The 27988-nt window shown below is 61.3% G+C and overlaps 1 long non-coding RNA gene across 4 annotated transcripts in view; it reads left to right on the forward strand.

Moving 5' to 3' along the window:
- The first annotated feature begins 1935 nt into the window (after nucleotides 1-1935).
- The window catches only part of LOC139826234 (uncharacterized), a 61940-nt gene continuing 35887 nt past the window's right edge, over nucleotides 1936-27988 (forward strand). For 2 of the 4 annotated variants that reach the window (XR_011736214.1, XR_011736215.1), the window contains exons 1-2: nucleotides 1936-2336; nucleotides 3132-3191. This is a non-coding gene — a long non-coding RNA (uncharacterized lncRNA). Of the gene's footprint in view, nucleotides 2337-2620; nucleotides 3192-27988 lie in introns of those variants that run through there. The other 2 variants (XR_011736212.1, XR_011736213.1) reach the window with 1 other exon arrangement.

Consider the following 27988-nt stretch of genomic DNA (forward strand, 5'->3'; position numbering starts at 1 on the left):
ATAAACCCTAAAAACTCATTAATCACTTTGGTTGGAAAAAACCACCCACCTCCATAGGACCCCATAGGGACCCATAGAGACCATAGAGGCCCATAGGGAGCCACAGAGCCCCATGGAACCCCATAGAGACCCATAGGGACCGTAGAGCCTGTAGAGACCCATAGGGACCCATAGAGACCCATAGAGCTCCATAGGACCCCATAGGGACCCATACAGACCATAGAGGCCCATAGGGAGCCACAGAGCCCCATGGAACCCCATAGAGACCCATAGGGACCGTAGAGCCTGTAGAGACCCATAGGGACCCATAGAGACCATAGAGGCCCATAGGGAGCCACAGAGCCCCATGGAACCCCATAGAGACCCATAGGGACCCATAGAGACCCATAGGGACCCATAGAGAGGGAGGGGTTTAGGACCCTGGGGGTTCCATAGAGACCCATAGAGCATCAAGGAGCCCCATAGGGACCCATAGAGCCCCAAAGAGCCCCATAGGGACCCACAGACACCCAAGGAGCCCCATAGAGACCCATTAAGACCCATAAGGACCCATAGGGACCCATAGGGACCCATAGAGCCCCATAGAGGCCCATAGGAAACCACAGAGCCCCATGGAACCCCATAGGGACCTATAGAGACCCATAGGACCCCATAGAGATCCAAGGAGCCCCATAGAGCTCCATAGGGACCCATAGAGACCCATAGGGACCCATAGAGAGGGAGGGTTTTAGGACCCCGGGGGTTCCTGCTGGGCTCAACTATGGCAAGAAAACCTTAACGAATAATTAACCGAATATTAATGAATGCAAAAGGCCAGGAACCAATGAAGAGTGAGCACTGAGCCCTGGGACAGCGGGGACAGCGGGGACAGGGACAGCGGGAATGTGACCCTGGGACCCATTGACCCCGTTGACTCCCATTGACCCCATTGATCCCCATTGACCCATTGACCCATTGACCCCCATTGACCCCCATTGACCCCATTGACCCCCATTGACCCCCACTGATCCCCATTGACCCCATTGACCCCATTGACCCATTGACCCATTGATCCCCATTGATCCCCATTGACCCCCATTGACCCCATTGACCCCATTGACCCCATTGACCCATTGACCCCATTGACTCCCATTGACCCCCATTGACCCATTGACCCCATTGACCCCATTGACCCATTGATCCCCATTGCCCCCCATTGATCCCCATTGACCCATTGACCCCATTGACCCATTGATCCCCATTGACCCCCATTGACCCCATTGACCCATTGACCCCATTGACTCCCATTGACCCCCATTGACCCATTGACCCCATTGACCCCATTGACCCATTGATCCCCATTGCCCCCCATTGATCCCCATTGACCCATTGACCCCATTGACCCATTGATCCCCTTTGACCCCATTGACCCATTGACCCATTGATCCCCATTGACCCCATTGAGCCATTGAGTCATTGACTTCATTGACCCCCCATTGACCCCCATTGCCCCCCATTGACTCCCATTGACCCCATTGACCCATTGACTCCCATTGCCCCCCATTGACCCCATTGACTCCCATTGCCCCCCATTGCCCCCATTGCCCCCATTGTCCCATTTCAGGTAAAAGAGGACATAAACAAGAGAGAAAAAACAAAACACAACACATTTGGGCACTCCTGGGTCCTTTGGGGCACTCCTGGGTCCTTTGGGGCACTCCTGGGTCCCTCCTGAACTCCTGGGTCCTTTGGGGCACTCCTGGGTCCCTCCTGAACTCCTGGGTCCTTTGGGGTACTCCTGGGTCCCTTGGGGTACTCCTGGGTCCCTCCTGAACTCCCCATAGACCCCCATAATTTCCCCCTTAGGGACCCAGGAGTGCCCCATAGTGACCCATAAGTGACTCATGGAGCCCCCTAAGTGCGTTCGGGTCCCCTCGGGTCCCTTCGGGTGAGTTCGGGCCCCACTCGGGTCCCTTCGGGTCCCTTCGGGTGTGTTCGGGTCCCCTCGGGTCCCTTCGGGTGCGTTCGGGTCCCTTCGGGTGCGTTCGGGTCCCTTCGGGTGCGTTCGGGCCCCACTCGGGTCCCTTCGGGTGCGTTCGGGTCCCTTCGGCTGCCTTAGGGTCCCCTCGGGTGCGTTCGGGCCCCACTCGGGTCCCTTCGGGTGCGTTCGGGTCCCTTCGGGTGCGTTCGGGTCCCTTCGGCTCCCTTCGTGTATCTTCGGCTCCTCTCGGAGCCGCCTCTGCGCACGCCACGCATAGTGGGCGTGGCCACGCACCTCCCCGCCGCTTCCCATTGGCCACCTCCTGAGGAAGGGGGCGTGGCCTCGCTCGCAGCCGCCGCCGCGGCGGGAAACGATCGTGAGGCGGAAAAAGGGGGAGAAAGTGGGGGGGGGGGGGGGGGGGCGGGGAGGAAGAGGAGGGGCCGGGGGGGGAGCGGAACACGGGTTTTGGGGTAAAAAGGGGGGGATTTGGGAGTTTGGCGCCTTTTGGGGCACTTTCGGGTGGGTTCGGGTCCCTTCGGGGAGACTTCGGGCCCCTTCGGGTGGGTGCGGGTCCACTCGGGTGGGTTCGGGCTCCTTCGGGTGGGTTCGGGCCCCTTCGGGTGGGTTCGGGTCCACTCGGGTGGGTTCGGGTCCACTCGGGTGGGTTCGGGTCCCTTCGGGTGGGTTCGGGTCCACTCGGGTGGGTTCGGGTCCCTTCGGGTGCGTTCGGCTCCACTCGGACCCCTTCGGGTAGACTTCGGGTCCCTTCGGGTGCGTTCGGCCCCGGCCGGGACTCGGGCGCCGTTCGGCTCCGCTCGGGCGCCGTTCGGCTCCGCTCGGGCGCCGTTCGGCTCCGCTCGGGCGCCGCTCGGCTCCGCTCGGGCCCATTCGGCTCCGCTCGGGCGCCGTTCGGCTCCGCTCGGGCCCATTCGGCTCCGCTCGGGCCCATTCGGCTCCGCTCGGGCCCATTCGGCTCCGCTCGGCTCTTTCCGTCTCCGCTCGTTTTCCCGCGCTTTCCCTCAGAGCGCGAAACGAAGCGCGGGGACCCCCGGGGCCGCTTTTTTCGCGCTTTTCCCGAGGTGACAACAGCGGGGGCTTTGGGGACACAGCTCGGGGAGCCTCAGCGGGAGGGTTTTGGGTTGAAAAAGCGCTATTTTGGGTCAATTTTGAGGTGGTTTGTGGCCCTCCCGGCGGGGCAAGATGGCGGCTGCGGACATCGAGGGGCTGCTGGGTGAGTAATGAGGGGGAATTAGGGGTGATTATCGCGAATTAGGGGGTAATTAGGGGGCAGCGGGGATATGGGGGGGTGGGGGGGGTGTTAATTAGCGCTGCTGAGGGTGTTAATTGTTAATGAATGCAGAGGAGGAGCCGTTGCAGGAGCTGCACCCCGGGCTGGCCCCGCTGAGGGGGATTGGGGGGGTGGGAGCGGAGCTGGAGAGGGAGGTGAGACAGGTAAGGGGGCATTGGGGACAATGGGGACAGAGAGAGAGAGTGTGTGCGGATCAGCAGTGATCACCCCAAACCTGCCCCGCAGACACGGCACCCAAAATCCTGCACCCCAAAATACTCTTCCCAAACCTGCACCCCAGATCCTGACCCCAAGCCCTGCACCAAAACCCTGCCCCTCAATCCTGCATCCCCAAATCCTCCACCCCCGATCCTGTCTTCCCAAACCCTGCACCCCAGATCCTGCACCCCCAAATTCGGCCCTACCAAACTCTGCACCCCTAAACCCTACAACTGAAACCTTGCACCCCCTAATCCTGCCCTCCCTACCTTCCTGAACCCCGAAACCTGCACCCCAAACCCTGCATTCCCAAATCTTTCCGTCCTATACCCTCCACCCCTAAACCTGCCCCCAAACCCTGCACCCCAAAGAATTCCCTCCCAAACCCTGCACCTCCAAATCCTGCACCTCAAAGGCCTGGCAACCCAAACCCTTCAACCCCATCCCTGCAACACCAAATCCTGTACCCCAAACCAGCACCCCAGAATCCTGCACCCCAAATCCTGCCTGCCAAACCTTTCACTGCAAACCCCTGCACCCCAAGATTGTGCTGCCCTAAACACTGAACCCCCAAATCCTGCAGACCCGGATCCTTGCCTCCCAAGACTCTGCACCCCCAAATCCTGCACCCAAATCTCTCACCCCCACCACCCTGCACTCCCAACCCCTGCACCCCAAAACTCCACACCTCCAAATCCTGAACCCTGAAACCCCGCACCCCCAAATCCTGTGCCCCAGTCCTGTGAACCCCACACTCTGCAACCTTAAATTTCCCCCCAAGCCCCTGCACCCCAAACGCTGCACTCTTAGACCTGACTTCTAAACCCCAAGGGCCCATTGTGACATCCCAGAACCTCCTATTGTCCCCAGGGCCCATTGTGACATCCTGGGGACCCCCATTGTCCCCAGGGCCCATTGTGACATTCAGGGGACTCCTCTTTGTCCCCAGGGCCCATTGTGACATCCTGGGGACCGCCCCTTGTCACTGGGGCCCATTGTGACGTCCCAGGACCCCCCGTTGTCCCCAGGGTTCATTGTGACGTCTTAGGACCCCCCATTGTCCCCAGGGCCCATTTTGACATCCTGGGGACCCCTCTTTGTCCCCAGGGCCCATTGTGACATCCTGGGGACCCCCCCTTGTCACTGGGGCCCATTGTGACATCCCAGGATCCCTCCTTGTCCCCAGGGCCCATTGTGACGTCTTAGGACCCCCCATTGTCCCCAGGGCCCATTGTGACATTCAGGGCACCCCCTTGTCCCCAGGGCCAATTGTGACATCCTGGGGATCCCTCCTTGTCCCCAGGGCCCATTGTGACGTCCCAGGACCCCCCATTGTCTTCAGGACCCATTGTGACATTCAGGGCACCCCCTTTGTCACTGGGGCCCATTGTGACATCCCAGGACCCCACATTGTCCTCAGGGCCCATTGTGACATCCTGGGGACCCCACTTGTCCCCAGGACTCATTGTGACACTATGGGCACCCCGCCTTGTTCCCAGGGCCCATTGTGAAACCGTGGGTACCACCCTTGTCCCCAGAGCCCATTGTGACATCCAGGGGACCCCCTTTGTCCCCAGGGCCCATTGTGACATCGCAGGACCCCCACTGGTCCCCAGGGCCCATTGTGACATCCTGCGGACCCCTTTTGTCCCCACGGCCCATTGTGGCACCATGGGGACCCCCTTTGTCACTGGGGCCCATTGTGACATCCCAGGACCCCACTTTGTCCCCAGGGCTTATTGTGACACCATGGGGACCTCCCTTGTCCCCAGGGCCCATTGTGACATCCCCTGACCCCCCTTTGTCCCCAGCGCTATTGTGAAATCCTGGGGACCCCCTTTGTGCCCAGGGCCCATTGTGGCACCATGGGGAACGCCTTTGTCACTGGGGGCCATTGTGACATCCCAGGATTCCACTTTGTCCCCAGGGCTCGTTCTGACACCTTGGGGACTCCCATTGTCCCCAGGGCCCATTGTGACATCCTGGGGATCCCCCTTTGTCCCCAGGGTCCATTGTGACATCCTGGGCAACCCCATTGTCCCCAGGGCCCATTGTGACATCTGGGGGACCCCCTTGTCCCCAGGACCCATCGTGACACCGTGGGGCCCTCCTTGTCACTTGGGCCCATTGTGACACCATGGGGACGCCCCCTTTGTCCCCAGTACCCATTGTGACATCCTGCTACCCCCCTTTGTCCCCAGGGCCCATTTTGACATTCAGGGGACCCCCTTGTCCCCAGGACCCATCGTGGCACCGTGGCTGCCCTCCTTGTCACTTGGGCCCATTGTGACACCATGGGGACTCCCCCTTTGTCCCCAGTGCCCATTGTGACATCCTGCGGACTCCCCCTTTGTCCCCAGGGCCCATTTTGACATTCAGGACACCCACCATTGTCCCCAGGGCCCATTGTGACCTTCAAGGGACCCCCATTGTTCCTAGGGCCCATTGTGACGTCCTGGGGACCCCCTCTGTTCCCAGGGCTCATTGTGACTTTCAGGGGACCCCCCCCTTGTCCCCAGGGCTGATTGTGACGTCCTAGGGCCCCTCTGTGTCCCCAGGGCCCATTGTGACACTTTAGAGACCCCTCTTTGTCCCCAGGGCCCATTGTGACATCCTGGGGACCCCCCCTTGTCCCCAGGGCCCATTGTGACATCCTCGGCACCCCCTTGTCCCCAGGGCCCATTGTGACATTCAGGGGACCCCTCTTTGTCCCCAGGGCCCATTGTGACATCCTGGGGACCCCCTCTTGTCCCCAGGGCCCATTGTGATGTCCCAGGACCCCCCATTGTCCCCAGGGCCCATTGTGACATCCTGGGGATCCCTCCTTGTCCCCAGGGCCCATTGTGACGTCCCAGGACCCCAGATTGTCCCCAGGGCCCATTGTGACATCCTGGGGACCCCCTTTGTCACTGGGGCCCATTGTGACGTCCCAGGACCCCACATTGTCCCCAGGGCCCATTGTGACATCCTGGGGACCCCCTTTGTCTCCAGGGCCCATTGTGACGTCCCAGGACCCCCCATTGTCCCCAGGGTCCATTGTTACATCCTGGGGACCCCCTTGTCCCCAGGACCCATCGTGACACCATGGGGACCCTCCTTGTCACTGGGGACCCATTCCGACACCCTGGGGAGCCCCCCTTGTCCTCAGGGCCCATTGTGACATCCTGGGCATCCTCCTTTTTCCCCCTGGACCATTGTAACACCGTGGGGACCCCCTTTGTCCCCAGGGCCCATTGTGACACTGTGGCACCCCCCCTTTGTCCCCAGGGCCTATTATTCCGTCCCGGGACCCCCATTGTCCCCAGGGCCCATTGTGACACTTGGGGACCCCCCTTGTCACTGGGGACCCATTGTGACACCATGGGGACCACCCCTTGTCCTCAGGGCCTATTGTGAACATCCTGGGGAACCTCCATTGTCCCCAGAGCCCACTGTGAGTCCTGGGGACCCCCTTGTCCCCAGGTCCCATTGTGACATCCTGGGCAGCCTCTTTGTCCCCAGGGCCCATTGTGACGTCCCAGGACACCCCATTGTCCCCAGGGCCCATTGTGGCATCCTGGGGACCTCCTTGTCCCCAGGACCCATTGTGGCACCGTGGGGACCTCCCTTGTCACTGGGGACCCTTTGTGACACCATGGGGACCTCCCATTGTCCTCAGGGCCCATTGAGACATCCTGGGGACCCCCTTTGTCACTGGGGACCCATTGTGACATCCCAGGAACCCCATTGTCCCAAGGGCCCATTGTGACATCCTGGGGACCCCTCTTTGTCTCCAGGACATATTGTGACACCGTGGGGACCACATTAGTCCCCAGGGCCCATTGTGACATCCTAGGAATCCCCTCTTGTCCCCAGGGCCCATTGTGACATCCCAGGACCCCCCTTTGTCCCCAGGGCTCATTGTGACATTCTTGGACCCCACTTTGTCCCCAGGGCCTATTGTGACACCATGGGGAACCCTCCTTGTCACTGGGGACCCATTGTGACACCATGGGGACCCCCCCTTTGTCCCCAGTGCCCATTGTGACATCCTGCCCACCCCCCTTTGTCCCCAGGGTCCATTGTGACATCCTGGGCAACCCCATTGTCCCCAGGGCCCATTGTGACATCCCAGGAACCCCATTGTGCCAAGAGCAGATTGTAACATCCTGGGGACCCCCCTTTTTCTCCAGGACGCATTGTGACACCGTGGGGACCTCATTAGTCCCCAGGGCCCATTGTGACATTGTAGGGACCTCCCTTTGTCCCCAGGGCTCATTGTGGCACCATGGGGACCCCCCCGTGTCACTGGGGATTGTGACACCATGGGGACCTCCCCATGTCCTCAGGGTCCATTGTGACATCCTGGGCACCCCCCATTGTCCCCAGGACCCATTGTGACATCCTGGCCACCCCCTTGCTCCCAGGGCCCATTGTAGCACCATGGGGACCGCCTTTGACCCCAGGGCCCCTTGTGGCACCATGGCAACCACTTTTGTTCCCAGGGCCCATTGTGACATTCAGGGGACCCCATTGTCCCCAGGGCCTATTGTGACACCATGGGGACCCCTCCTTGTCACTGGGGACCCATTGTGACACCATGGGGACCCCCCCATGTCCTCAGGACTCATTTTCACATCCTGGGCACCCCCCATTGTCCCCAGGGCCCATTGTGACATCCCAGAACCTCCTATTGTCCCCAAGGCCCATTGTGACATCCTGGGGACCCCCATAGTCCCCAGTGCCCATTGTGACATTCCAGGACCCCCCATTGTCCCCAGGGCCCATTGTGACATCCTCGGCACGCCCTTGTCCCCAGGGCCCATTGTGACATTCAGGGGACCCCTCTTTGTCCTCAGGGCCCATTGTGACATCCTGGGGACCCCCCCTTGTCACTGGGGCCCATTGTGACGTCCCAGGACCCCCCATTGTCCCCAGGGCCCATTGTGACATCCTGGGGATCCCTCCTTGTCCCCAGGGCCCATTGTGACGTCCCAGGACCCCACATTGTACCCAGGACCCATTGTGACATTCAGGGGACCCCCTTTGTCACTGGGGCCCATTGTGACATCCCAGGACCCCACATTGTCCCCAGGACCTATTGTGACATCCTGGGGACCCCACTTGTCCCCAGGACCCATTGTGACACTATGGGGACCCCCCCTTGTGCCCAGGGCCCATTGTGACACCGTGGGTACCACCCTTGTCCGCAGGGCTCATTGTGACATCCCAGGACCCCCATTGTCCCCAGGGCCCATTGTGACATTCAGGGGACCCCCCTTTGTCCCCAGGGCCCATTCTGATACCGTGGGGACCCCCTTTGTCCCCAGGGCATATTGTGACATCCTGGGGACGCCCTTTGTCCCCAGGACCCATTTTGACACCGTCGACACCCCCGTTTGTCCCCAGGGCCCATTGTGACATCCAGTGGACCCCCTTTCTCCCCAGGGCCCATTGTGACATTGCAGTACCCCCCCTGGTCCCCACGGCCCATTGTGGCACCATGGAGACCCCCTTTTGTCACTGGGGCCCATTGTGACATCCCAACACCCCACTTTGTCCCCAGGGCTTATTGTGACACCATGGGGACCTCCCTTGTCCCCAGGGCCCACTGTGACATCCCATGACCCCCATTTGTCCCCAGTGCTATTGTCAAATCCTGGGGACCCCCTTTGTTCCCAGGGACCATTGTGGCACCATGGGGAACCCCTTTGTCACTGGGGCCCATTGTGACATCCCAGGACCCCACATTGTCCCCAGGACCCATTGTGACATCCTGGGGACCCCACTTGTCCCCAGGACCCATTGTGACACTATGGAGACCCCACCTTGTTCCCAGGGCCCATTGTGAAACCATCGACACCCCCCTTGTCCGCAGGGGTCATTGTGACATCCTGGGGACCCTCCTTGTCCCCAGAGCCCATTGTGACATCCAGGGGACCCCCTTTCTCCCCAGGGCCCATTGTGACATCGCAGGACCCCCCTGGTCCCCAGGGCCCATTGTGACATCCTGGGGATCCCCCTTTGTCCCCAGGGTCCATTGTGACATCCTGGGGAACCCCATTGTCCCCAGGGCCCATTGTGACATCTGGTGGACCCCCTTGTCCCCAGGACCCATCGTGGCACCGTGGGGACCCTCCTTGTCACTTGGGCCCATTGTGACACCATGGGGACCTCCCCTTTGTCCCCAGTGCCCATTGTGACATCCTGCGGACCCCCCTTTGTCCCCAGGGCCCATTTTGACATTCAGGGGACCCACCATTGTTCCCAGGGCCCATTGTGACCTTCAAGGGACCCCCATTGTTCCCAGGGCCCATTGTGACGTCCTGGGGAGCCCCCTCTGCTCCCAAGGCTCATTGTGACTTTCAGGGGATCCCCCCATGTACCCAGGGCTGATTGTGACGTTGTAGGGCCCCTCTTTGTCCCCAGGGCCCATTGTGACATCCTGGGGAACCCCCTTGTTCCCCGGGCCCATTGTGATGTCCCGGGACCCCCCATTGTCCCCATGGCCCATTGTGACATCCTGGGGATCCCTCCTTGTCCCCAGGGCCCATTGTGACGTCCCAGGACCCCCCATTGTCCCCAGGGCCCATTGTGACATCCTGGGGATCCCTCCTTGTCCCCAGGGCCCATTGTGACGTCCCAAGACCCCCCCATTGTCCCCAGGGCCCATTGTGACATTCAGGGCACCCCCTTTGTCACTGGGGCCCATTGTGACATCCCAGGACCCCACATTGTCCCCAGGGCCCATTGTGACATCCTGGGGACCCCTCTTTGTCCTAAGGACCCATTGTGACGTCCCAGGACCCTGCATTGTCCCCAGGGCCCATTGTGACATCCTGGAGACACCCTTTGTCCCCAGGACCCATTGTGACGTCCCAGGACCCCCCATTGTCCCCAGGGTTCATTCTTACATCCTGGAGACCCCCTTGTCCCCAGGACCCATCGTGACACCATGGGGACCCTCCTTGTCACTGGGGACCCATTGTGACACCATGGAGACCCCTCCTTGCCTCAGGGCCCATTGTGACATCCTGGGCATCCCCCTTTGTCACCCGGGACCATTGTAACACCGTGGGGACCCCCTTTGTCCCTAGGGCCTATTGTTACGTCCCAGGACCCCCCGTTGTTCCCAGGGCCCATTGTGACACCTTGGGGACCCCCTTGTCACTGGGGACCCATTGTGACACCATGGGGACCACCCCTTGTCCTCAGGGCCTATTGTGAACATCCTGGGGAACCTCCATTGTCCCCAGAGGCCATTGTGAGTTCCTGGGGACCCCCTTGTCCCCAGGTCCCATTGTGACATCCTGGGGAGTCTCTTTGTCCCCAGGGCCCATTGTGACATCCTGGGGACCCCCTTTGTCCCCAGGGCCCATGGTGACATCCTGGGGACCTCCTTGTCCGCAGGACCCATCCTGGCACCGTGGGGACCTCCCTTGTCACTGGGGACCCTTTGTGACACCATGGGGACCTCCCATTGTCCTCAGGGCCCATTGAGACATCCTGGGGACCCCCTTTGTCACTGGGGACCCGTTGTGACATCCCAGGAACCCCATTGTCCCAAGGGCCCATTGTGACATCCTAGGGACCTCCCTTTGTCCCCAGGGTTCATTGTGGCACCATGGGGACCCCCTTTGCACTGTGTCACATTGTGATATCCAAGAACCCCACTTTGTCCCCAAGGCCCATTTTGACATCCTGGGGACCCCCTTTCTCCCCAGGGCCCATTGTGACATTCAGGGGACACCCCCCTTGTCCCCAGGGCCCATTGTAACTTCCCAGGACCCCCCATTGTCCCCAGGGCCCATTGTGACATTCAGGGGACCCACTTTGGCACTGGGGCCCATTGTGACATCCCAGGACCCCACATTGTCCCCAGGGCCCATTGTGACATTCAGGGGTCCCCCCCTTGTCCCCAGGACCCATTGTGATGTCCCAGGACCCCTCATTGTCCCCACGGCCCATTGTGACATCCTGGGGACCCCCCTTTGTCACTGGGGCTCATTGAGACATCGTGGGGACCAACTTTGTCCCCAGGGCCCATTGTGACGTCCCAGGACCTCCCGTTGTCCCCAGTGTCCATTGTGACATCCGAGGAGCCCACTTTGTCCCCAGGACCCATTTTGATATTGAGGGGAACCACGTTTGTCCCCAGGGCCCATTGTGACACCATGGGGACCCCCCCTTGTCACTGGGGACCCATTGTGACACCATGGAGACCCCTGCTTGTCCTCAGGGTCCATTGTGACATCTTGGGCACCTCCCATTGTCCCCAGGACCCATTGTGACATCCTGGGGACCCCCTTGCTCCCAGGGCCCATTGTGGCACCATGTGGACATCCCCTTTGTCCCCAGGGCCCATTGTGACATTCCAGGACCCCCCATTGTCCCCAGGGCCCATTGTGACATCCACTGCACCCCCTTGTCCCCAGGGCCCATTGTGACATTCAGGGGACCCCTCTTTATCCCCAGGGCCCATTGTGACGTCCCAGGACCCCCCATTGTCCCCAGGGCCCATTGTGACATCCTGGGGATCCCTCCTTGTCCTCAGGGCCCATTGTGACGTCTTAGGACCCCCCATTGTCCCCAGGGCCCATTGTGACATTCAGGGGACGCCTCTTTGAAACCCAGGGCACATTGTGACATCCTGGGGACCCCCCCTTGTCCCCACAGCCCACTGTGACGTCCCAGGACCCCCCATTGTTCCCAGGGCCCATTGTGACATCCTGGGGATCCCTCCTTGTCCCCAGGGCCCATTGTGACACTATGGGGACCCCCCCTTGTTCCCAGGGCTTATTGTGACATCCTGGGTACCACCCTTGTCCGCAGGGCTCATTGTGACGTCCCAGGACCCCCCATTGTCCCCAGGGCCCATTGTGACATCCTCTGCACCCCCTTGTGCCCAGGGCCCATTGTGACATTCCGGGGACCCCTGTTTGTTCCCACGGCCCATTGTGACATCCTGGTGACCCCCTCTTGTCACTGGGGCCCATTGTGACGTCCCAGGACCCCCCATTGTCCCCAGGGCCCATTGTGACATTCAGGGGACCCCTCCTTGTCCCCACGGCCCATTGTGACATCCTGGGGACCCTCCTTGTCCCCAGAGCCCATGTTGACATCCAAGGGACCCCCTTTGTCTCCAGGGCCCATTGTGGCACCATGGGGACCCCCTTTGACACTGGGGCCCATTGTGACACCGTCGACACCGCCCTTTGTCCCCAGGGCCCATTGTGACGTCCTGGGGACCCCCCTTGTCCCCAGAGCCCATTGTGACATCCAGGGGACCCCCTCTTGTCCCCAGGGCCCATTGTGACGTCCCAGGACCCTCCATTGTCCCCAGGGCCCATTGTGAAATCCTGGGGATTCCTCCTTGTCCTCAGGGCCCATTGTGACGTCCCAGGACCGCCCATTGTCCCCAGGGCCCATTGTGACATCCTGGGGATCCCTCCTTGTCCCCAGGGCCCATTGTGACGTCCCAGGACCCCCCATTGTCCCCAGGACCCATTTTGACATTCAGGGGACCCCCTTTGTCACTGGGGCCCATTGTGACATCCCAGGACCCCACATTGTCCCCAGGGCACATTGTGACATCCTGGGGACCCCACTTGTCCCAAGGACCCATTGTGACACTATGGGGACCCCCCCTTGTCCCCAGGGCCCATTGTGACGTCCTGGGCACCACCCTTGTCCGCAGGGCTCATTGTGACGTCTCAGGACCCCCCATTGTCCCCAGGGCCCATTGTGACATCCTGGGGATCCCTCCTTGTCCGCAGGGCCCATTGTGACGTCCCAGGACCCCCCATTGTCCCCAGGGCCCATTGTGACATCCTCGGCACCCCCTTGTCCCCAGGGCCCATTGTGACATTCAGGGGACCCCTCTTTGTCCCCAGGGCCCATTGTGACATCCTGGGGACCCCCTCTTGTCACTGGGGCCCATTGTGACGTCCCAGGACCCCCCATTTTCCCCAGGGCCCATTGTGACATTCAGGGGACCCCTCTTTGTCCCCAGGGGCCATTGTGATGTCTAACGACCCCCCATTGTCCCCAGGGCCCATTGTGACATCCTGGGGATCCCTCCTTGTCCTCAGGGCCCATTGTGACGTCCCAGGACCGCCCATTGTCCCCAGGGCCCATTGTGACATCCTGGGGATCCCTCCTTGTCCCCAGGGCCCATTGTGACGTCCCAGGACCCCCCATTGTCCCCACGACCCATTGTGACATTCAGGGGACCCCCTTTGTCACTGGGGCCCATTGTGACATCCCAGGACCCCACATTGTCCCCAGGGCCCATTGTGACATCCTCAGCACCCCTTTGTCCCCAGGGCCCATTGTGACATCCTGGGGACCCCCCCTTGTCCCCAGGGCCCATTGTGACGTCCCAGAACCCGCCATTGTCCCCAGGGCCCATTGTGACATCCTGGGGATCCCTCCTTGTCCCCAGGGCCCATTGGGACGTCCCAGGACCTTACATTGTCCCCAGGGCCCATTGTGACATTCAGGGGCCCCCGTTTGTCACTGGGGCCCATTGTGACATCCCAGGACCCCACATTGTCCCCAGGGCCCTTGTGACATCCTGGGGACCCCACTTGTCCCCAGGACCCATTGTGACACTATAGGGACCCCCCCTTGTGCCCAGTGACCATTGTGACACCGTGGGTACCACCCTTGTCCGCACGGCCCATTGTGACATCCTAGGGACACCCCCTTGTCCCCAGGGCCCATTGTGACATTCAGGGGACCCCCCATTGTCCCCAGGGCCCATTGTGACATCCTCTGCACCCCCTTGTCCCCAGGGCCCATTGTGACATTCAGGGGACCCCTCTTTGTCCCCAGGGCCCATTGTGACATCCTGGGGATCCCTCGTTGTCCCCAGGGCCCATTGTGTCGTCCCAGGACCTCCCATTGTCCCCAGGACCTATTGTGACATTCAGGGGAGCCCCTTTGTCACTGGGGCCCATTGTGACACCATGGAGACCCCCGCTTGTCCTCAGGGTCCATTGTGACATCCTGGGCACCCCCCATTTTCCCCAGGACCCATTGTGACATCCTGGCCACCCCCTTGCTCCCAGGGCCCGTTGTGGCACCATGGGGACACCCCCTTTGTCCCCAGGGCCCATTGTGACATCCCAGGACCCCCCTTTGTCCCAAGGGCCCATTGTAGCACCATGGGGACCCCCTTTGACCCCAGGGCCCATTGTGGCACCATGGCAACCCCTTTTGTCCCCAGGGCCCATTGTGACATTCTTGGACCCCACTTTGTCCCCAGGGCCCATTGTGACACCATGGGGACCCCTCCTTGTCCTCAGGACTCATTCTCACATCCTGGACACCCCCCATTGTCCCCAGGGCCCATTGTGACATCCACTGCACCCCCTTGTCCCCAGGGCCCATTGTGACATTCAGGGGACCCCTCTTTGTCCCCAGGGCCCATTGTGACATCCTGGGGACCCCCCCTTGTCCCCAGGGCTCATTGAGACGTCCCAGGACCCCCCACTGTCCCCAGGGCCCATTGTGACATTCAGGGGACCCCCTTTGTCCCCAGGGCCCATTCTGATACCGTGGGGACCCCCCATTGTCCCCAGGGCCCATTGTGACATGCTGGGGACGCTCTTTGTCCACAGGGCCCATTGTGACATCCTGGGGACCCCCCCTTGTCCCCAGGGCCCATTGTGGCACCATGAGGACCCTCATTGTCACTGGGGCCCATTGTGACATCCCAGGACCCCCCTTTGTCCCCAGGGCCCATTGTGACATCCAGGGGACCCCCTTTGTCCCCAGGGCCCATTGTGACATCCCAGGACCCCCCTTTGTCCCCAGAGCCCATTGTGACATCCAGGGGACCCCCTTTGTCCCCAGGGCCCATTGTGGCACCATGAGGACCCTCATTGTCACTGGGGCCCATTGTGACATCCCAGGACCCCCCTTTGTCCCCAGGGCCCATTGTGACATCCTGGGGACCCTCCTTGTCCCCAGAGCCCATTGTGACATCCCAGGACCCCACTTTGTCCCCAGGGCTTATTGTGACGCCATGGGGATCTCCCTTGTCCCCAGGGCCCATTGTGACATCCCATGACCCCCCTTTGTCCCCAGTGCTATTGTGAAATCCTGGGGACCCCTTTTGTCCCCAGGGCCCATTGTGACACCGTGGGGAACCCCTTTGTCACTGGGGCCATTGTGACATTCCAGGATTTCACTTTGTTCCCAGGGCTCGTTCTGACACCTTGGGTACTCCCATTGTCCCCAGGGCCCATTGTGACATCCTGGGCAACCCCATTGTCCCCAGGGCCCATTGTGACATCCTGGGGACCCCCATTGTCCCCAAGGCCCATTGTGACATTCCAGGACCCCCCATTGTCCCCAGGGCCCATTGTGACATCCACTGTACCCCCTTGTCCCCAGGGCCCATTGTGACATTCAGGGGACCCCTCTTTGTCCCCAGAGCCCATTGTGACATCCTGGGGACCCCCCTTCTCACTGGGGCCCATTGTGACGTCCCAGGACCCCCCATTGTCCCCAGGGCCCATTGTGACATCCCAGGACCCCCCATTGTCCCCAGGACCCATTGTGACATTCAGGGGGCCCCTTTGTCACTGGGGCCCATTGTGACATCCCAGGACCCCACATTATCCCCAGGACACATTGTGACATGCTGGGGACGCTCTTTGTCCCCAGGGCCCATTGTGACATCCTGGGGACCCTCCTTGTCCCCAGAGCCCACTCTGACATCCAGGGGACCCCCTTTGTCCCCATGGCCCATTGTGGCACCATAGGGACCCCCTTTGTCACTGGGGCCATTGTGACATCCCAGGACACCCCCTGGTCCCCAGGCCCCATTGTGACATCCTGGGGACCCCCTTTGTCCCACGACTTCATTGTGACATCCTGGGGACCCCCCTTGTCCTCAGGGTCCATTGTGACAGCCCAGGACCTTACATTGTCCCCAGGGCCCATTGTGATATCTGGGGGACCCCCTTGTCCCCAGGGCCCATTGTGACATCCCAGGACCCCCCATTGTCCCCAGGGCCCATTGTGAACATCCCAGGACCCCCCATTGTCCCCAGGGCCCATTGTGACATCCTCGGCACCCCTTTGTCCCCCGGGCCCATTGTGACATCCTGGGGACCCCCCCTTGTCCCCAGGGCCCATTGTGACGTCCCAGGACCCCCCATTGTCCCCCGGGCCCATTGTGACACCATGGAGACGCCCGCTTGTCCCCAGGGCCCATTGTGACATCCCAGGACCCCCCTTTGTCCCCAGGGCCCATTGTAGCACCATGGGGACCCCCTTTGACCCCAGGGCCCATTGTGGCACCATGGCAACCCCTTTTGTCCCCAGGGCCCATTGTGACATTCTTGGACCCCACTTTGTCCCCAGGACCTATTGTGACACCATGGGGACCCCTCCTTGTCACTGGGGACCCATTGTGACACCATGGGGACCCCCCCTTGTCCTCAGGACTCATTCTCACATCCTGGACACCCCCCATTGTCCCCAGGGCCCATTGTGACATCCACTGCACCCCATTGTCCCCAGGGCCCATTGTGACATTCAGGGGACCCCTCTTTGTCCCCAGGGCCCATTGTGACATGCTGGGGACGCTGTTTGTCCCCAGGGCCCATTGTGACATCCTGGGGACCCCCTTTGTCCCCAGGGCCCATTGTGGCACCATGGGGACCCTCTTTGTCACTGGGCCCCATTGTGACATCCCAGGACCCCCCTTTGTCCCCAGGGCCCATTGTGACATCCCATGACCCCCCTTTGTCCCCAGTGCTATTGTGAAATCCTGGGGACCCCTTATGTCCCCAGGGCCCATTATGACACCATGGGGAACCCCTTTGTCACTGGGGGCCATTGTGACATTCCAGGATTCCACTTTGTCCCCAGGGCTCGTTCTGACACCTTGGGGACTCCCATTGTCCCCAGGGCCCATTGTGACATTCCAGGACCCCCCATTGTCCCCAAGGCCCATTGTGACATCCACTGCACCCCCTTGTCCCCAGGGCCCATTGTGACATTCAGGGCACCCCTCTTTGTCCCCAGGGCCCATTGTGACATCCTGGGGACCCCCACTTGTCACTGGGGCCCATTGTGACATCCCAGGACCCCCCATTGTCCCCAGGGCCCATTGTGACATTCAGGGCACCCCCTTGTCCCCAGGGCCCATTGTGACATTCCGGGGACGCCTCTTTGTAGCCAGGGCACACTGTGACATCCTGGGGACCCCCCCTTGTCACTGGGGCCCATTGTGACGTCCCAGGACCCCCCATTGTCGCCAGGGCCCATTGTGACATCCTGGGGATCCCTTCTTGTCCCCAGGACCCATTGTGACGTCCCAGGACCCCCCATTGTCCCCAGGACCCATTGTGACATTCAGGTGGCCCCTTTGTCACTGGGGCCCATTGTGACATCCCAGGACCCCACATTGTCCCCAGGACACATTGTCACATCCTGGGGACCCCACTTGTCCCCAGGACCCATTGTGACACTATGGGGACCCCCCCTTGTTCCCACGGCCCATTGTGACACCGTGGGTACCACCCTTGTCCGCAGGGCTCATTGTGACATCGCAGGACCCCCCTTTGTCCCCAGGGCCCATTCTGATACCGTGGGGATCCCCTTTGTCCCCAGAGTCCATTGTGACATCCAGGGGACCCCCTTTGTCCCCAGGGCCCATTGTGACATCGCAGGACCCCCCTGGGCCCCAGGGCGCATTTTGACATCCTGGGGATGCCCCCTTGTCAACGGGGCCCATTGTGACGTCCCAGGACCCCCCATTGTGTCCAGGGCCCATTGTGACATCCTGGGGATCCCTGCTTGGCCCCAGGGCCCATTGTGACGTCTTAGGACCCCCCGTTGTCCCCAGGGCCCATTGTGACATCCTGGGGATCCCTCCTTGTCCCCAGGGCCCATTGTGACGTCCCAGGACTCCCCACTGTCCTCAGGACCTATTGTAACATTCAGGGGACCCCCTTTGTCACTGGGGCCCATTGTGACATCCCAGGACCCCACATTGTCCCCAGGGCCCATTGTGACATCCTGGGGACCCCATTTTCCCCAGGACCCATTGTGACACTATGGGTACCCCCCCTTGTCCCCAGGGCCAATTGTGACGTCCCAGGACCCCCCATTGTTCCCAGGGCCCATTGTGATGTCCTTGGGAGCCCCCTCTCTTCCCAGGGCTCATTGTGACTCTCAGGGGACCCCACCTTGTCCCCAGGACTGATTGTGACGTCCTAGGGCCCCTCTGTGTCCCCAGGGCCCATTGTGACGTCCCAGGACCCCCATTGTCCCCAGGGCCCATTGTGACATCCTCAGCACCCCCTTGTCCCCAGGGCCCATTGTGACATTCAGGGGACCCCTCTTTGTCCCCAGGGCCCATTGTGACATCCTGGGGACCCCCTCTTGTCCCCAGGGCCCATTGTGACGTCCCAGGACCCCCCATTGTCCCCAGGGCCCATTGTGACATCCTGGGGATCCCTCCTTGTCCCCAGGGCCCATTGTGACGTCCCAGGAACCCCCATTGTCCCCAGGACCCATTGTGACATTCAGGGGACCCCCTTTGTCACTGGGGCCCATTGTGACATCCCAGGACCCCACATTGTCCCCAGGGCCCATTGTGACATCCTGGGGACCCCCATGTCACTGGGGCCCATTGTGACGTCCCAGGACCCCGCATTGTCCCCAGGGCCCATTGTGACACCTTGGGGACCCCCTTGTCACTGGAGACCCGTTGTGACATCATGGGGACCACCCCTTGTCCTCAGGGCCTATTGTTACGTCCCAGGACCCCCCATTGTCCCCAGGGCCCATTGTGACACCTTGGGGACCCCCTTGTCACTGGAGACCCGTTGTGACAGCATGGGGACCACCCCTTGTCCTCAGGGCCTATTGTGAACATCCTGGGGAACCTCCATTGTCCCCAGAGCCCATTGTGAGTTCCTGGAGACCCCCTTGTCCCCAGGTCCCATTGTGACATCCTGGGCAGCCTCTTTGTCCCCACGGCCCATTGTGACATCCTGGGGACCTCCTTGTCCCGAGGACCCATCCTGGCACCGTGGAGACCTCCCTTGTTACTGGGGACACATTGTGACACCATGGGGACCTCCCATTGTCCTCAGGGCCCATTGAGACATCCTGGGGACCCCCTTTGTCACTGGGGACCCAATGTGACATCCCAGGAACCCCATTGTCCCAAGGGCCCATTGTGACATCCTGGGGACCCCCCTTTGTCTCCAGGACATATTGTGACACCGTGGGGACCACATTAGTCCCCAGGGCCCATTGTGACATCCTAGGGATCCCCTCTTGTCCCCAGGGCCCATTGTGACGTCCCAGGACCCCCCATTGTCCCCAGGGCCCATTGTGACCTCCTCGGCACCCCCTTGTCCCTAGGGCCCATTGTGACATTCACGGGACCCCCCTTTGTCCCCAGGACCCATTGTGACATCCTGGGGACCCTCCTTGTCCCCAGAGCCCATTGTGACATCCAGGGGACCCCCTTTGTCCCCAGGGCCCATTGTGACATCCTGGGGTCCCCCCTTTGTCCCCAGGGCCCATTGAAATGTCCCAGGACCACCGTTTGTCCCCAGGGTTCATTATGACATCCTGGGGACCCCATTTGTCCCCACGGCCTATTGTGGCACCATGGGGACCCCCTTTGTCACTGGGGCCCATTGTGACATCCCATGACCCCCCTTTATCCCCAGTGCTATTGTGAAATCCTGGGGACCCCTTTTGTCCCCAGGGCCCATTGTGGCACCATGGGGATCTCCCTTGTCCCCAGGGCCCATTGTGACATCCCATGACCCCCCTTTATCCCCAGTGCTATTGTGAAATCCTGGGGACCCCTTTTGTCCCCAGGGCCCATTGTGGCACCATAGGGACCCCCTTTGTCACTGGGGCCCATTGTGACATCCCAGGACCCCCCTGGTCCCCAGGCCCCATTGTGACATCCTGGGGACCCCCCTTGTCCTCAGGGTCCATTGTGACAGCCCAGGACCTTACATTGTCCCCAGGGCCCATTGTGATATCTCGGGGAACCCCTTGTTCGCAAGGCCCATTGTGACATCCTGGGCACCCCCCATTTTCCCCAGGACCCATTGTGACATCCTGGCCACCCCCTTGCTCCCAGGGCCCGTTGTGGCACCATGGGGACACCCACTTTGTCCCCAGGGCCCATTGTGACATACCAGGACCCCCCTTTGTCCCCAGGGCCATTGTAGCACCATGGGGACCCCCTTTGACCTCAGGGCCCATTGTGGCACCATGGCAACCCCTTTTGTCCCCAGGGCCCATTGTGACACCATGGGGACCCCCCCTTTGTCCCCAGTGCCCATTGTGACATCCTGCGGACCCCCCGTTGTCCCCAGGGCCCATTGTGACATTCAGGGGACCCACCATTGTCCTCAGGGCCCATTGTGACGTCCCAGGACCCCCCATTGTCCCCAGGGCCCATTGTGACATCCTCAGCACCCCCTTGTCCCCAGGGCCCATTGTGACATTCAGGGGACCCCTCTTTTTCCCCAGGGCCCATTATGACATCCTGGGGACCCCCCCTTGTCTCCAGGGCACATTGTGACGTCCTGGGTACCACCCTTGTCCACAGGGCTCATTGTGACGTCTCAGGACCCCCCATTGTCCCCAGGGCCCATTGTGACATCCCTGGGATCCCTCCTTGTCCGCAGGGCCCATTGTGACGTCCCAGGACCCCCCATTGTCCCCAGGGCCCATTGTGACATCCTCGGCACCCCCTTGTCCCCAGGGCCCATTGTGACATTCAGGGGACCCCTGTTTGTCCCCAGGGCCCATTGTGACATCCTGGGGACCCCCTCTTGTCACTGGGGCCCATTGTGACGTCCCAGGACCCCCCATTTTCCCCAGGGCCCATTGTGACATTCAGGGGACCCCTCTTTGTCCCCAGGGGCCATTGTGACGTCTAACGACCCCCCATTGTCCCCAGGGCCCATTGTGACATCCTGGGGATCCCTCCTAGTCCTCAGGGCCCATTGTGACGTCCCAGGACCGCCCATTGTCCCCAGGGCCCATTGTGACATCCTGGGGATCCCTTCTTGTCCCCAGGGCCCATGGTGACGTCCCAGGACCCCCCATTGTCCCCAGGACCCATTGTGACATTCAGGGGACCCCCTTTGTCACTGGGGCCCATTGTGACATCCCAGGACCCCACATTGTCCCCAGGGCCCATTGTGACATCCTCTGCACTCCCTTGTCCCCAGGGCCCATTGTGACATTCAGGGGACCCCTCTTTGTCCCCAGGGCCCATTGTGACATCCTGGGGATCCCTCGTTGTCCCCAGGGCCCATTGTGACGTCCCAGCACCCCCCATTGTCCCCAGGACCTACTGTGACATTCAGGGGAGCCCCTTTGTCACTGGGGCCCATTGTGACACCATGGAGACCCCCGCTTGTCCTCAGGGTCCATTGTGACATCCTGGGCACCCCCCATTTTCCCCAGGACCCATTGTGACATCCTGGCCACCCCCTTGCTCCCAGGGCCCGTTGTGGCACCATGGGGATACCCCCTTTGTCCCCAGGGCCCATTGTGACATCCCAGGACCCCCCTTTGTCCCCAGGGCCATTGTGAAATCCTGGGGACCCCTTTTGTCCCCAGGGCCCATTGTGGCACCATGGGGAACCCCTTTGTCACTGGGGACCATTGTGACATTCCAGGATTCCACTTTGTCCCCAGGGCTTGTTCTGACACCTTGGGGACTCCCATTGTCCCCAGGGCCCATTGTGACATCCCAGGACCCCACTTTGTCCCCAGGGCTTATTGTGACATCTGGGGGACGCCCTTGTCCCCAGGACCCATCCTGGCACCGTGGGGACCCTCCTTGTCACTTGGGCCCATTGTGACACCATGGGGACCCCCCCTTTGTCCCCAGTGCCCATTGTGACATCCTGCAGACCCCCCGTTGTCCCCAGGGCCCATCGTGACATTCAGGGGACCCACCATTGTCCTCAGGGCCCATTGTGACGTCCCAGGACCCCCCATTGTCCCCAGGGCCCATTGTGACATCCTCAGCACCCCCTTGTCCCCAGGGCCCATTGTGACATTCAGGGGACCCCTCTTTTTCCCCAGGGCCCATTGTGACATCCTGGGGACCCCACTTGTCCCCAGGACCCATTGTGACACTATGGGGACCACCCCTTGTGCCCAGGGCCCATTGTGACACTGTGGGTACCACCCTTGTCCGCAGGGCTCATTGTGACATCCCAGGACCCCCATTGTCCCCAGGGCCCATTGTGACATTCAGGGGACCCCCCTTTGTCCCCAGGGCCCATTCTGATACCGTGGGGACCCCCTTTGTCCCCAGGGCATATTGTGACATCCTGGGGACGCCCTTTGTCCCCAGGGCCCATTGTGGCACCATGGGGACCCTCTTTGTCACTGGGCCCCATTGTGACATCCCAGGACCCCCCTTTGTCCCCAGGGCCCATTGTGACATCCCATGACCCCCCTTTGTCCCCAGTGCTATTGTGAAATCCTGGGGACCCCTTATGTCCCCAGGGCCCATTATGACACCATGGGGAACCCCTTTGTCACTGGGGGCCATTGTGACATTCCAGGATTCCACTTTGTCCCCAGGGCTCGTTCTGACACCTTGGGGACTCCCATTGTCCCCAGGGCCCATTGTGACATTCCAGGACCCCCCATTGTCCCCAAGGCCCATTGTGACATCCACTGCACCCCCTTGTCCCCAGGGCCCATTGTGACATTCAGGGCACCCCTCTTTGTCCCCAGGGCCCATTGTGACATCCTGGGGACCCCCACTTGTCACTGGGGCCCATTGTGACATCCCAGGACCCCCCATTGTCCCCAGGGCCCATTGTGACATTCAGGGCACCCCCTTGTCCCCAGGGCCCATTGTGACATTCCGGGGACGCCTCTTTGTAGCCAGGGCACACTGTGACATCCTGGGGACCCCCCCTTGTCACTGGGGCCCATTGTGACGTCCCAGGACCCCCCATTGTCGCCAGGGCCCATTGTGACATCCTGGGGATCCCTTCTTGTCCCCAGGACCCATTGTGACGTCCCAGGACCCCCCATTGTCCCCAGGACCCATTGTGACATTCAGGTGGCCCCTTTGTCACTGGGGCCCATTGTGACATCCCAGGACCCCACATTGTCCCCAGGACACATTGTCACATCCTGGGGACCCCACTTGTCCCCAGGACCCATTGTGACACTATGGGGACCCCCCCTTGTTCCCACGGCCCATTGTGACACCGTGGGTACCACCCTTGTCCGCAGGGCTCATTGTGACATCGCAGGACCCCCCTTTGTCCCCAGGGCCCATTCTGATACCGTGGGGATCCCCTTTGTCCCCAGAGTCCATTGTGACATCCAGGGGACCCCCTTTGTCCCCAGGGCCCATTGTGACATCGCAGGACCCCCCTGGGCCCCAGGGCGCATTTTGACATCCTGGGGATGCCCCCTTGTCAACGGGGCCCATTGTGACGTCCCAGGACCCCCCATTGTGTCCAGGGCCCATTGTGACATCCTGGGGATCCCTGCTTGGCCCCAGGGCCCATTGTGACGTCTTAGGACCCCCCGTTGTCCCCAGGGCCCATTGTGACATCCTGGGGATCCCTCCTTGTCCCCAGGGCCCATTGTGACGTCCCAGGACTCCCCACTGTCCTCAGGACCTATTGTAACATTCAGGGGACCCCCTTTGTCACTGGGGCCCATTGTGACATCCCAGGACCCCACATTGTCCCCAGGGCCCATTGTGACATCCTGGGGACCCCATTTTCCCCAGGACCCATTGTGACACTATGGGTACCCCCCCTTGTCCCCAGGGCCAATTGTGACGTCCCAGGACCCCCCATTGTTCCCAGGGCCCATTGTGATGTCCTTGGGAGCCCCCTCTCTTCCCAGGGCTCATTGTGACTCTCAGGGGACCCCACCTTGTCCCCAGGACTGATTGTGACGTCCTAGGGCCCCTCTGTGTCCCCAGGGCCCATTGTGACGTCCCAGGACCCCCATTGTCCCCAGGGCCCATTGTGACATCCTCAGCACCCCCTTGTCCCCAGGGCCCATTGTGACATTCAGGGGACCCCTCTTTGTCCCCAGGGCCCATTGTGACATCCTGGGGACCCCCTCTTGTCCCCAGGGCCCATTGTGACGTCCCAGGACCCCCCATTGTCCCCAGGGCCCATTGTGACATCCTGGGGATCCCTCCTTGTCCCCAGGGCCCATTGTGACGTCCCAGGAACCCCCATTGTCCCCAGGACCCATTGTGACATTCAGGGGACCCCCTTTGTCACTGGGGCCCATTGTGACATCCCAGGACCCCACATTGTCCCCAGGGCCCATTGTGACATCCTGGGGACCCCCATGTCACTGGGGCCCATTGTGACGTCCCAGGACCCCGCATTGTCCCCAGGGCCCATTGTGACACCTTGGGGACCCCCTTGTCACTGGAGACCCGTTGTGACATCATGGGGACCACCCCTTGTCCTCAGGGCCTATTGTTACGTCCCAGGACCCCCCATTGTCCCCAGGGCCCATTGTGACACCTTGGGGACCCCCTTGTCACTGGAGACCCGTTGTGACAGCATGGGGACCACCCCTTGTCCTCAGGGCCTATTGTGAACATCCTGGGGAACCTCCATTGTCCCCAGAGCCCATTGTGAGTTCCTGGAGACCCCCTTGTCCCCAGGTCCCATTGTGACATCCTGGGCAGCCTCTTTGTCCCCACGGCCCATTGTGACATCCTGGGGACCTCCTTGTCCCGAGGACCCATCCTGGCACCGTGGAGACCTCCCTTGTTACTGGGGACACATTGTGACACCATGGGGACCTCCCATTGTCCTCAGGGCCCATTGAGACATCCTGGGGACCCCCTTTGTCACTGGGGACCCAATGTGACATCCCAGGAACCCCATTGTCCCAAGGGCCCATTGTGACATCCTGGGGACCCCCCTTTGTCTCCAGGACATATTGTGACACCGTGGGGACCACATTAGTCCCCAGGGCCCATTGTGACATCCTAGGGATCCCCTCTTGTCCCCAGGGCCCATTGTGACGTCCCAGGACCCCCCATTGTCCCCAGGGCCCATTGTGACCTCCTCGGCACCCCCTTGTCCCTAGGGCCCATTGTGACATTCACGGGACCCCCCTTTGTCCCCAGGACCCATTGTGACATCCTGGGGACCCTCCTTGTCCCCAGAGCCCATTGTGACATCCAGGGGACCCCCTTTGTCCCCAGGGCCCATTGTGACATCCTGGGGTCCCCCCTTTGTCCCCAGGGCCCATTGAAATGTCCCAGGACCACCGTTTGTCCCCAGGGTTCATTATGACATCCTGGGGACCCCATTTGTCCCCACGGCCTATTGTGGCACCATGGGGACCCCCTTTGTCACTGGGGCCCATTGTGACATCCCATGACCCCCCTTTATCCCCAGTGCTATTGTGAAATCCTGGGGACCCCTTTTGTCCCCAGGGCCCATTGTGGCACCATGGGGATCTCCCTTGTCCCCAGGGCCCATTGTGACATCCCATGACCCCCCTTTATCCCCAGTGCTATTGTGAAATCCTGGGGACCCCTTTTGTCCCCAGGGCCCATTGTGGCACCATAGGGACCCCCTTTGTCACTGGGGCCCATTGTGACATCCCAGGACCCCCCTGGTCCCCAGGCCCCATTGTGACATCCTGGGGACCCCCCTTGTCCTCAGGGTCCATTGTGACAGCCCAGGACCTTACATTGTCTCCAGGGCCCATTGTGATATCTCGGGGAACCCCTTGTTCGCAAGGCCCATTGTGACATCCTGGGCACCCCCCATTTTCCCCAGGACCCATTGTGACATCCTGGCCACCCCCTTGCTCCCAGGGCCCGTTGTGGCACCATGGGGACACCCACTTTGTCCCCAGGGCCCATTGTGACATACCAGGACCCCCCTTTGTCCCCAGGGCCATTGTAGCACCATGGGGACCCCCTTTGACCTCAGGGCCCATTGTGGCACCATGGCAACCCCTTTTGTCCCCAGGGCCCATTGTGACACCATGGGGACCCCCCCTTTGTCCCCAGTGCCCATTGTGACATCCTGCGGACCCCCCGTTGTCCCCAGGGCCCATTGTGACATTCAGGGGACCCACCATTGTCCTCAGGGCCCATTGTGACGTCCCAGGACCCCCCATTGTCCCCAGGGCCCATTGTGACATCCTCAGCACCCCCTTGTCCCCAGGGCCCATTGTGACATTCAGGGGACCCCTCTTTTTCCCCAGGGCCCATTATGACATCCTGGGGACCCCCCCTTGTCTCCAGGGCACATTGTGACGTCCTGGGTACCACCCTTGTCCACAGGGCTCATTGTGACGTCTCAGGACCCCCCATTGTCCCCAGGGCCCATTGTGACATCCCTGGGATCCCTCCTTGTCCGCAGGGCCCATTGTGACGTCCCAGGACCCCCCATTGTCCCCAGGGCCCATTGTGACATCCTCGGCACCCCCTTGTCCCCAGGGCCCATTGTGACATTCAGGGGACCCCTGTTTGTCCCCAGGGCCCATTGTGACATCCTGGGGACCCCCTCTTGTCACTGGGGCCCATTGTGACGTCCCAGGACCCCCCATTTTCCCCAGGGCCCATTGTGACATTCAGGGGACCCCTCTTTGTCCCCAGGGGCCATTGTGACGTCTAACGACCCCCCATTGTCCCCAGGGCCCATTGTGACATCCTGGGGATCCCTCCTAGTCCTCAGGGCCCATTGTGACGTCCCAGGACCGCCCATTGTCCCCAGGGCCCATTGTGACATCCTGGGGATCCCTTCTTGTCCCCAGGGCCCATGGTGACGTCCCAGGACCCCCCATTGTCCCCAGGACCCATTGTGACATTCAGGGGACCCCCTTTGTCACTGGGGCCCATTGTGACATCCCAGGACCCCACATTGTCCCCAGGGCCCATTGTGACATCCTCTGCACTCCCTTGTCCCCAGGGCCCATTGTGACATTCAGGGGACCCCTCTTTGTCCCCAGGGCCCATTGTGACATCCTGGGGATCCCTCGTTGTCCCCAGGGCCCATTGTGACGTCCCAGCACCCCCCATTGTCCCCAGGACCTACTGTGACATTCAGGGGAGCCCCTTTGTCACTGGGGCCCATTGTGACACCATGGAGACCCCCGCTTGTCCTCAGGGTCCATTGTGACATCCTGGGCACCCCCCATTTTCCCCAGGACCCATTGTGACATCCTGGCCACCCCCTTGCTCCCAGGGCCCGTTGTGGCACCATGGGGATACCCCCTTTGTCCCCAGGGCCCATTGTGACATCCCAGGACCCCCCTTTGTCCCCAGGGCCATTGTGAAATCCTGGGGACCCCTTTTGTCCCCAGGGCCCATTGTGGCACCATGGGGAACCCCTTTGTCACTGGGGACCATTGTGACATTCCAGGATTCCACTTTGTCCCCAGGGCTTGTTCTGACACCTTGGGGACTCCCATTGTCCCCAGGGCCCATTGTGACATCCCAGGACCCCACTTTGTCCCCAGGGCTTATTGTGACATCTGGGGGACGCCCTTGTCCC

The sequence above is a fragment of the Patagioenas fasciata genome, chromosome 37 (genome assembly GCF_037038585.1).
Source record: "Patagioenas fasciata isolate bPatFas1 chromosome 37, bPatFas1.hap1, whole genome shotgun sequence".
NCBI classification, from domain to species: Eukaryota; Metazoa; Chordata; class Aves; order Columbiformes; family Columbidae; genus Patagioenas; species Patagioenas fasciata.